A 9,823-nucleotide genomic window follows, 5' to 3' on the forward strand; every position below is an offset into this window, starting at 1 on the left:
TACATAATAATATGATAGTAATAATAATAATAAGGTGAACTACTTGAATGACCACCCAACTATGTGATTGGTATTAAAATGACCACCATTTATAAATTTGAGTTAATATGACTACTGAACTATTTAAGTAGTATCACTTAAAGCACCCATATTAATATATATATATTAGTTGAATAATAATAATAATAATAATAATAATAATAATAGTTAATGACAATGAAACCAAAACCAAATCGTAATTAAAAATTAAGAATAAAAACAGAATAATATGATAGTAATAATAATAGGGTGAACTAGTTGAATGACTACCCAATTATGGGGTTGACATTAAAATGATCACAATTTTTAAATTTGTGTTAATATAATCATTGAGGGTTCAAGTCCTTATGTATGTATAAAATTTATGCTGGGAGACTCATCCATCAAAGCCAGATGTGTGACCTAGGTCTGTCCAAATTAGTCAAAGTGAAGCCTTAGAACTGTAGGCAACAAAAAAAGCCACATGTTGTTAAAATCTAACAGAAGGGTGACATGGCAGTTAACAAAAATTTGTATAATTATACATTTGATCTTTAATATTTTTATATTATATTAATTTAGTCCTAATTGAAATTTAATTTTATAAAAAATTAACCCTTAATCAGGAGGTGACACATGTCACCTTTGATTGGACACTTGTGGAGTTTGAACTTGGGTCTTTAGGATGGAAACGGGGTGCCCCAACCCATTAAGCTAACTGTTATGTTTAATCAATTAATTACACCAACATTTAGTTATCTCATAACATTGTTAGTGATATAAAAAAAATAAGAATATTGAAATGATATTTAACTTTCAATATTTTTATATTTTCAAGACAAATGAAAATAAGTTTAATATTTTAATTTTAAAACCAAATTTAATATTTTTATATTTTTAAAAGGAATTTGTGGAAGAAATCATATAATATAAAAAATATTTTTACAAATTTAAACGAATTCTTTTATAATTTTATATTTTTAAATATTTCATATTTTTCATAAATCTTGTTAAAAAATATTTTTTAAGAATTATTTAAAAAATAAAATTATATAATTTATTTTGTTTAAAGTATTTTTATGGAACAAACCATGTAATATAAAACTATTTTTATAAAATTTTAAAAAAATAAATTTTTTATTTTCTTTAAATTATTTTTATGGAAGAAGTCATGTGATATAAAAATAAAATATGTTTATAAATTTAAACAAAATAATTTTTTTTATTTTGAAAAATATTTTTTAAACAAAATTTATGGAAGAAGTCATAAAATTAAAATATATAAAATTTATAAAATTTATTTTGGTTTAAATTTATAAAAATATTTTTATTTTTATATTACATGATTTCTTCCATAAATTTTATTTAAAAAATAAAAAATATTGAGTTTGTTTTAAAAATAAAAATATTAAACTTATTTTGATTTTTTTAAAAGTATAAAAATATTGAAAGTTAAATATCATTTGAATTTTTTATTTCTTTATTTTTATATCATTAACAATATTATGAGATAAATAAAGGTTGGTGTAATTGCTAGACCAAATAGAATGGTTAGCTCAATGGTTTGGGCACCCAATTTCCATCTTAGAGTCCCAAGTTTAAACCAAATGAGTGTGTGGTTATCATCTATTTATCTTCTTTATGTGTCAGGGTATGATTGGATAGAAAGATCAAATGTGTAACTGTACAAATTCCTGTTAACTAACACGTCACTCTTTGTTAGATTTTTAACAAATTCCTGTTAACTAACACGTCACTCCTTTGTTAGATTTGTAACAACAGGTGGCTTAAATGATATTATTTAAATAGTTTAGTGGTTATATTGATGCAAATTTAAAAATGATGGTCATTCTTTTAATACCAACCCATATTTGGATGGTTCGTAATAATGTTATCACACATAATAACAATAATAAATAAGTAATTAATAATTTGTAATATTATATACTACTAATAATAATCATGAAGAGCTAATATACTAATAATATTATTTAATTAAATGGGATTAAAATCTAATTGACAAATAATAATAAACATATACTTATAAACTATATTAGGATATCTTTAAAAGTAAAAAGTTGTTTGGTTTGGTTAGAAAGACAAACTTTATCCCTCATATATTGGTCATTACAAATTTTTGGAATGAATTTTCCTTATAGCTTATAGAGATGCTCTACCACATGAATTGAGATGAGTCTACTATGACTTCCACATTTCAATGCTCTAATTATACCAATTGAATCGCTTTTATGCCATTTGATTATAATTAAGTTTAAATTCAACTTGATTTAGACTATAAGGAAGAACATCTTTGAATTCAAGAATGGAGTGAAAGAACTGAAGAATAAACACATAAGTTACTCCCTTTCCAGAAATTACTATGAATATAATACCTAATTCAATTTAAGATTTTATCTAAAATTATTATTTTGTTATAAGGAGTTTTTTTTTGTTGAAAAATTTCTAACTATATTGAATTCTATAAGATAATTTAAGTTAATTTACAGGAAAATGACCTTATTTTCCGACCAAATTATTTTTCTATGAAACTGTTAGAAAAAAAGGCGAATTACTTTGATGGATTTAATATTTATATTAAATTCAAAGTCCTTTCAAATATTACAAATTAAAAGATTATTTAATTTGAATATTATGTAACAACCCAAAATTTTGGTTAGTGACCAAAATATAAATTTTAAAGTTTGGTGGCTAAAGCATAAAGTTTAGAAAAGTTTAAGGACCAAAAGGGTAATTTTCAAATGTTTAGCGACCAAAAGGGTAATTTTCAAAAGTTAGGTGTTTTTACCCATAAATGAATAGTTCACCCTCAAGAATGATGTTTTAGTGGGAATCATATTTTTGATATAAAATTTGTGTTAAAAGCTAGTAAGTGTTAAAAGTCCGATAAAAATTTGGTAAATCGGATCGAATAAAAATTTAAGAAAATTTGAAGGATATTAAATTAAGATTAGAAAATATTATTTCCACATTTTATAATGATGAAAAATAGTATGTGATGCAAGCTCGTTTTCACATACAAAGGGAGTATTCTTGAACATTTCTATGTTATATTTACTTTATATTAGTTTGATCATATATGCTATTATAATACATATCATGTTAAGGTTACTAGTTATGTAGCTAACAGATAACTTAACATGTACACATCTTTATAATTGATGCACATTGTTATTTAAGCATGTTAGAATAGTCTTGCATCCATATTAAGCATGATTCATTACAATTATGAAATGACAACATGCTTATCATTCATTTGTTAGCTCATGTGCATTCATTTAGCTCTTAAACCTTACACATTAGCTTACATATATTATATGATGATATACTTAGCTCATGTCATGCATTCATAGCTCACAAGACCATGATCATGCACGGCAATAAGGTAATTAGCTCATACAAGCTCAATGCCATTGAATTACCTTGTTTTAATTGCACATGTAGGTACATTGGAGCATGGCACACATTGGGACAGCTTGGTGAGGTATTTGGAAGCCATATGTAGCTCACAATCAGCTCATAAACATCATGGAAGCTCATGGAACACTAAGGAAAGCTCAACTCAGCTGGAGGAGCTCAAGGCTAGCTAATCTCAGCTAGTTAGACTATTTGAAGATAAGTTGCTAAAAGTGACATCAATTGTAGCTGAATGTAGCTGAATGTGATGCTATGAAGCTTGGGAGGTCACGGCTAAGGAGTTCATTCACTACCAGCCTTTACATAGTTAGCTAGCTAAGCACATGCAAGCTTGAAGGTAGCTCAACTCATGCCCAAGGCTGCTGCCCATGCTTGGTCTTCATCCTATGCATAAGGTTGCACCACAAGAATCCTAGAAGAGCCATGTGCACGCCTTGTGACTAGCCAAGCCATGTGTTATGCGTGTGACTCCATTTAGGCGCCAAGATGAATGGCCACATAACCATTCGGCCAAACATCATTCCTCATCCAATTTGGCGCCAACTTGAAGGGCTTCAAGTGCTATTTGGCCATGAGACATGCCCCTCCATTCTAACCGAACTAACACCTATTTTTTTATGTTATTTATTAATTAAATTATGTCATTATAGAGAGACACAAGGGCTGACCGAACCACCATGTACCCATTCGGCCAAGTCCATTCAAAAACTATAAATAGGCTAGTCCTATTTCATTTGTTTATACACCTTTCTTATCAATTAAAGTGAGATTATTCTCTTTACTTAAGTCCTTGTGACTTTTATCGACTTATCAAGTAATTTATTTACTTGTGGCGTCAACCCCTTCCTCCCTTGATACTTATGGTTCCTATCTCCATATAGATAGTGGGTCCAAGTCCTTGTTACCACCCCTTAGAAAGGATTTGTAAGGTCGGGTCTTTTCTCTCTATAGAACTGGTTCTTCCTTGGTCATATCTAAGATACTATCCTCACAACTTTTCATTGTTTCATCACCCATACCATAGCCATAACAACATACTTTCGCTACCATTTTTCATAACATAAATAGCCTACCATTTCACCTTTACATCTACCACCAAACCATCTATTTGAGCCATTCACTTATGCATGTTATTTTGCACTGGGTCTTTGTTATTTAACATTGGTTCTTATTTGAGTCTTCTTTGAGATACTACATTTCATATTCATCTACATCACCTTCATTCTACTTCCATTACCATACTTCATCATTTCTTTAAAACATATCACCAACTTATATATATATATTCCGCTGCCATATTTATCTTTCCATTTCATTACTCCAATTTAACCATTTTTTTAGCTTTCTTGTTTGTACAGGATCCTTGTTGCTTTCCTAGATCGAAACAATCAAAATGTACAACCTTGACTTAACTATTCATCCAAGGTATGTTAGGTTGAATTATATCAGTATGGATAATTGGATTTGAGGATTTATTTCCATGTTCGATTTAGAACGTTGGATGAAAATGACAAGATTTAAATTTTTGGAAAGTTGCATGTATAAAGTTGTCAAAGGTATAATATTTTGTTCATCTTTGACTTTGGAAGATGATAACCAACATGTGGCTTGGTATGGATGTAATTATCAAGTTTCATTAATGGTAAAATTGTCATTTCCCATTAAATGAATTTTAAATTCATTTAAGCTTAAATAAATGACAAATTAACAAGAAATTAACTAAAATTTCATGAAAATTTGGTCATCTTCCTCCTCAATTTCGTGGCCTTCATACCTTAGTTCAAACATAATTTAAGATAAGGAGAAGCTTAAGGATGAAATGTGAATATCAAAGGAAGGTTTACAAGCTAATGACACTAGGTGAGTGAAAATTTAATTTATACTTATGTTATCGAACGAACATTGGCTTGCGATGAGCCAGTGATGGAGTTACTATGGTAAGGATTGAATCCTAAATGTTATTTGTTTTTTGATTCATGCATATATGTTCATTCGGTAAGGTAATAGAATTAGTGAATAAGCTGAAATTGCAAATTGGTGAAATCTGCCTAGAGTTGTGTTCTGAAAATCACCATAAATTCTAAAGAAATTATTAGAGGATGATCTTTATACCTTTGGATTCTCATATAAGTATAGTTTTGTTTAAAACAAACATATACCGATTTAGAGGTGTATACAAGAGAATATATGAATTTTTAATCAAGGATAGGTTAGAAAATAGGGCAGCAGATTCTGCTCAAAACAGCTTCTGTAAGTCAACTTTGAAAATTCATTATAAATTGTACAAATTGAACTAGAAGAAGTACTTTATATGGTTAGATTTTTATTTGAGACTAGTTTCCAATGGTACCAACTGAATAATTTTCAAGTGTGTAGATTAATACAAAATAATATTTATTTTAAGTTAGTGTAAATTGACAGGATATGAAATTGTGATAAATTTTGGAATTTAACCAAATTCAAAGTAAAAGATTAAGTTAAAGCTTAGTGAGGCTTATATTTTGACTTGTTTATAATGTCAAAGTGAATGCAATGCATGCATGACATTATACTTGGATGTTTTATACATCATTAGGAAGACTTGCGATAAGTCTACATTATTTATGTTGGCATTATATTTATGTAATTTATCATATTATTGACATGTCTATAATATGTCAAGGTTCAAAATATGATGCATTGATCACTAATTTACATGATTCTATTTTGGGTATAAACTGCCCAATGCCAAATTATATGAATATACATTGCCATGGATGAAATAAAATAGACTATATGACCAAGTAAGTCATTGAAGGACAGGGTGTAGTTGGTATGCCATAGAGTCCAACAACTTCATGTTTAATTCAGCACTATATAGTATGCAAGGACACTTAATGCAGTTGTCACAACCTGAAAAAAATAATAAATAAATAAATAAGCAATTTGGTGAAATTTGAGGGTCAAATTAAAAATTTCCAAAACTTGTAGGCCATTTTAGAAGTTGAAAGAAATTCAGGGCCCTAGCCCTAAATTTTACCATTTTGTGTCGGCATGCAATCTCATTAAATGCGATGAAATTGGTTTCTGGTGGCAAACCATAAACAAAATTGCTAAAAATTTTTACGTTTCTGACGTTTTAAAATCGAGCTCTCCGCCATTCAAAATTGTGAACCGAGCTTGGTAAGTGTCTTAAAATTCCTTAAAATAAGTTTAGAAATTTTTCGGAGCTCGTAGGACACCGCACAGGACCCCACGCGCCGCCCCTACGCGTGGGGAATGTCCTCTTCGTGTGGTAAGTTTGAAAACCGATTTGACCCTACCTGATTTGACCCGACCCGGTCCGACTTGACCCGTTACACGTTAACCGTTAACCGTTGATTTTGACCAAAAAGGCAAAATTTTCGAAAAGTCATATTTTATGTTATTTGACGTTCTGAGTCCGATTCCGAAGTCTGTTTTGCAAAATTCTAACCTGAAAGCCCCGAATCAAGCTCGTTAACCCAAAAATGCTTAGTATTTTTAGCATTTTTTGCTTATTTATTTGAGATATGGTTATGGAATTGATCCAATAAGATATTTTTATTAAGGTACTCGTGCTTCACCTGAGCGAGGGTCAATTAGGTCCGATGTTTTACGTTCGTCAGATCCACCCGATCTGCCTTTTAGGAGAATTACTGTAGGTTTGCGTAAATTATTTAAATAAAGAAAGATTATTCATATTAGGATTCCAATATGGATTTTTCTGATTCGTAGGATCTAGCGTTGTCGCAGATTGTGATCGACAGACTCAGTAGTAAGCTTTCTTTTCCGATTATTCAGACTGTTACAGGTGTGTTTCCTGAAGGTGTTATATTACTATTTTAAACTATCTATCTGAATATTGTTTATTTAATATCTGATTTACCACATATTTCTGATATGATTTCTGGTTACGATATTTTTATACTGATTTCTGAATACTGCTTATCCGACATCTGATTTACTATATATTACTGATTTGATTTCTGATTTTCGTATTTCTGCATATGGTTTCCAAGCATGAAACATTTTCATGTTTTTAAAGGATTAATCATCGTTTTCACTTGAATACATTCATGTTTATTATTATCATTGGGGGGTATTGTTGGAGGAAGTATATCTGCAGGCTCCTCGACTTTTTTCTCAGGGCCTTACTGGTTATACGGGGTATATGGTTCTAGGGAACCTACACAAACAAATTGTGAAAGGATGGGGGTAGCGTTCATGTTTTTTAAACCATGTTACATAAATCGATTTACTAAAATATTTTATCAGTATGTTTTTATACACCGTATGGAGAACACTAGGCGTTTTAGCTCATTATGTAAATTTTAATCGTTTCAGATAACAGCAGAACGTAAAACTAGTAGACTTGGCATCAAGGGAGATTGACTACTGCTACTTTTGTAAAATATTATATTTATATATGTCTTCCTGCTATATTTTGGTGACATGTGTTACTACCATCATGATATGTTTGTATTCCTGGTATTTTAATATGTATGTGTTTTATACGGTTTTCTAAAATATGTATTAATATATGATTATTGTATGAATTCTTATTATGAGTAAATTTCATATATTACTGAGATATGGATTTCAACGTTGTTTTAAATATAAAAAAGAATTTCTGAATGTGATACGTAATCACCTAGACATGGGCATAACGTCTAGGTCGGGTCTAGGGGTTATATTTAGTGGTATCAGAGCCTTCGATTTTAAACACTCGGACTGTGGACGAGTCTTAAACATTGGATTTTTAAGAAATCTTGATATTTTCAAAAACGTGTCACCTTATTTTATGAGTTATTTTTTTTGAGATCCCTGATGCTAGTCTGACTTATGTTCAAATTCTTTCTGTAGAGCCTTACAGATCCATCCGATGAGTGCTGCTAGAGGTCGTAAGCTAAGCCATGGCCGTGGTCGAGGGTGAGTTACTCGACCTTCTGTCACGATAGATGATCCGATGTCACCGCCTGATCCTCTTATTCTGCAAGTAAATCCATCTAATTCTCATGATGATTCAGTTACTCCTGTGGGAGACCCTCTCATCACTGAAGATGATGATACTGACATGGATGAAGACGCCATTAATAGAGTTATCTTTCGCATGTTTCGGAGAGCTGCTAGAGTCCCTATTAATATGACTGCGGTCGAGATTTTGAAGTCTTTGGTAGTTGCTGGAGTAGTTCTATTTGAAGGTATTACTGGTGGACCTTCGACTGACGATGAGTATTGGTTGGAGGATACAAAGAGAATTATGGATAAGATGAATCTGAGGCCTAAGAAGAAGTTAAAGGGAGCCCTAACTATACTGAAGAAAGAGAGTTTCAAATGGTGGCAATCGATTTCTAGTAGTATTCCGGGGAATCAGTTAACGTGGGATCTTTTTAAGACACGTTTCTAGAGTCGCTACATCTAAGATATATATCTGTAGGAGCGACGCCAGGAGTTTCAGAATTTAGAGCAGGGTAATATGTCTGTTATGGACTATGAGATTGAGTTTATCAGACTTAGTCATTATGCTACTGGACTTGTTGACATTGAGTTAGATCAGTGCTTGAAAGTTCGAGAATGGACTCAGGTATGAGATCAGGAGTCGAGTCACTGCCCATCGGGAAAGAAATTTTGATGTCTTGGTTGAGATAGCCAAGACCTCCGAGGAAATCGAGTGAGTGGGTATGAAGCGCAGGAGAGATCGAGATCGAGACCAATTCAGGAGGCCTTTTGGTTCCATTGATTCTTCTGCACACCTCAGCAAGAGAAGCAGGGATGAGTGTTTTCAGAGAGGCGGTGCGAGTGCCAGGCATGTGGCATCAAGTTCTTCAACTATTATTCATTCTAAACATGATGGTTCTTCTGGGTCGTAACCTTTGCAGATATGTGATCATTGTGGAAGATCTCATTTTCGGGTATGCAGGAGAAAATTGAGTACCTGTTTTAGATGTGTTTCAGGCGACCATATTGTAAAGGATTTTCCAGAGCTAACTCATTCAGTTCAGACACCAGTTATTACTCATGCTCGTACTCAGAGTACTGTTCAGACTCCAGTAGGGAGTCGTAGTCAGGGAAGAGCACCAGGATCGACTAGTAAGGTCAAACATCTAAGAGTAGGGTCTAGTCAGATCTGAGGCCAACAACCTGTGTTGGTTTACACTGCTATACTTCGACAAAATTGCGATAGGTCTAATGTGATTGTAGGTACTATTACTATTCATTCAGTTCCCTACTTTTCATTGTTTGATAGTGGTTCTACCAATTCCTATGTATCACATTCCATTTCTAAGGGTATGAATATTCTTGTTGAGAATACTAAGAATTCGGTGATAGTTCAAAGTTCCTTAGGTAAGTCTATAGAGTTAGATCGTAT

This window comes from Hibiscus syriacus, unplaced genomic scaffold (genome assembly GCF_006381635.1).
Source record: "Hibiscus syriacus cultivar Baekdansim isolate YM2019G1 unplaced genomic scaffold, ASM638163v2 tig00110745_pilon, whole genome shotgun sequence".
Classification (NCBI taxonomy): Eukaryota; Viridiplantae; Streptophyta; class Magnoliopsida; order Malvales; family Malvaceae; genus Hibiscus; species Hibiscus syriacus.